The sequence below is a fragment of the Etheostoma spectabile genome, chromosome 8, assembly GCF_008692095.1.
Source record: "Etheostoma spectabile isolate EspeVRDwgs_2016 chromosome 8, UIUC_Espe_1.0, whole genome shotgun sequence".
In the NCBI taxonomy this organism is placed as follows: Eukaryota; Metazoa; Chordata; class Actinopteri; order Perciformes; family Percidae; genus Etheostoma; species Etheostoma spectabile.
Window position 1 is genome coordinate 31072045 of NC_045740.1, and position 2515 is coordinate 31074559.

Sequence of the window (2515 nt, forward strand, 5' to 3'; positions counted from 1 at the left end):
AAGGATCCCTACAGAGATAGACCTTTAAAACCTCTTTGAGACCTTTCTGTTTAACCAGAACCAGCTCGGAGGTCTCCACTAAACTCCATTTAAGAAAACAGTCCTTTTAAAATGTATAGAGCCAACATGTTTTCACATGTAAATCTGTAAACTATGTTTTTGATTCAACCAAAATTACGGTTGTGATGGTTGGAAAAGTGGAAAGACGACCCAAAACGGCTTTTCATAGTTTTATTTAGTTTTTGTTGACTTTAAATGAGGTGTATTTTACGGCGCTAAAATCACTGATTATTTACATGGAGTCTGATGGCTTTAGTGAATGCAGTTTCTTGGATATTTTTATGTTTAAAAAAAGGATTTTACTCTTTAACATAAAGGTTGACCTCCTTAGAAACCTTTTCCATAATGTTGTCAGACACTTAGAATATTAATCTGAGTCTGTCAATGGCACAACAAGCACTTTATGAAGGTAAACACAAGCTAGAAATTGTCCTATTAACTTCCATTGGAGCTTGTTTCTCCACTGCAGACTGCAGAGATCTCTCTTAATACTGGACCAATGTCAGAGATGGTTGTTCCCATCAGTCACTTAGACACAGAACATGGGAACATAGGGTCTGGGTTGGAAAGAAACCGGTAGTTACCCTTTAATATATATTTTGAAGAATTTCCATGTTTTATTTTAATAAATGATGATGGTGATGATATTAATAATACTACATGTAAAAGGCCGTTTTGTGGATGTGCGTAAACGAGGACACGGTGAGACATCTGCAGCAGGAGAAGTTAACCCTCTCCTTGATTTCGTGTTTATGAGAAGGAGAAGGGGGGGGGGGGTGGGGGGTGGGGGGGGGGGGGATGCAACGCTACAGAGCCACGGCTGAGCGACGTGAAGTTACATTTTTCGAGAGGTGACATCAGGCTACAGCGTAGGATCTGGCATAGGCGCAGAGGGGTAGGCGGGGGTCTGTAAGGGTCTGCGGGGGTCTGTAAGGGTCTGCGGGGGTCTGTAAGGGTCTGCGGGGGTACGCAGTCGATTCTACTCACAACCATAACACGGCCTTAAGGGTGAAGAACAGAAGATCAGCTGAACAGCTGATGATGATGATGATGATGGTGATGAGATAGTGTGTACATATTGAAGGCTGCTCAGTGGCCTTTTTCCTCTTTTTTTTTTTTCTTCAGAATATTAAATGCCAGGAATAACAACAGAACTTGTACTCACAACAGAACCTATTATGTAAAACTTGTCTTAAGAAAACACAAATACATTTCCATACATCTATACATGCACATATATACTGTATCTATGCCAACGAGTACACTTTCTCAGGACTGCTCCGTTATGCTATGTTCTCTCCTTAAGTCCAGAGAAAAGCAATTATGTGCTCCTTCAAGTTAAAAAGAGTGATTATTTTTCTTTGAAATGCTTTTGTGAACCACTCGCCCAATAATAACACCAAGTTAACAAACATTTAGCTGGATTTTCTTTTTGTAAAATTTCTTTTTTTATATATATATATATATATATATATATGTACTCTGTTTAATGCTTCTCTTTGGTTTTACCATGTGTTGCGTCTCTAACTGTACATGGTTGATATTAAAGTTGACATGGTTATGCTTTAACTTCCAACGTGTGCTGTCAAAGTATTATTTCAAACACACTCATGATGTTAATAATTGAATACGGAGTCAAACGTTTAGAATCTGGAAACATGTATCAACTTTATTTATTCAGGGAGGGCCAATTGAGAGTAAGCTCTCACTTCCAATGATGCCCTAATTACATGCCATATAAAAATGAATGAAAAATGAACATTTTAGTTAATATATATGCACACATAAAACAATTCAACACAACTCAGTGTACATGTACACTCAGTATACACGGCTTCATAAAGAAAACATTTAAAGTGATTAAGTGGCTGGTTAATTTCATTGCAATCACTAGTGTGAATGCTATACTGATAGCATTTAAAATTCAGAAAGCTTGTTAAATATCCAGGTCATCCTTTAAGGCTTTGGAGATACGAGTCTTGCTTTGCAGAGCAGTGGAGGAAGGTCTGGCTAGTCATTCTGTGTGTTTTACCTTTTCCTCTCAGAGACAGAGTTCAACTTAAAATTCCTACTCTACTCAGAAAACACACATAGCCAACAATTACGTTACAACAATACATATACAATACATTTATTAAACTACAAAAAGTATGTATTTATAGGCATGCAAAACCAAGCATAAGTTTCAAGCATACAGTAATCCATCTTTAAAGCTGCTGACCGCTGCCAGCGGTGTAGGGCAGCTGATTGTAGATTTTCTGAGCCCACTTGAAACTTTCTCTGAAGCAGAACTGTCTTCCGTTGGTAGTGTGGACTCTGCAAAACACACACAAGAGAAATCTTAGCTGCACCTTCTATTGTTCAACCCTCTGAGATCTAAGGGCATTTAAAGATATCTTCTTGACTTCTCCTTTTATTGGCCCCCCAAATTGTTCCAGAGCAGCGTGTAGAGAGA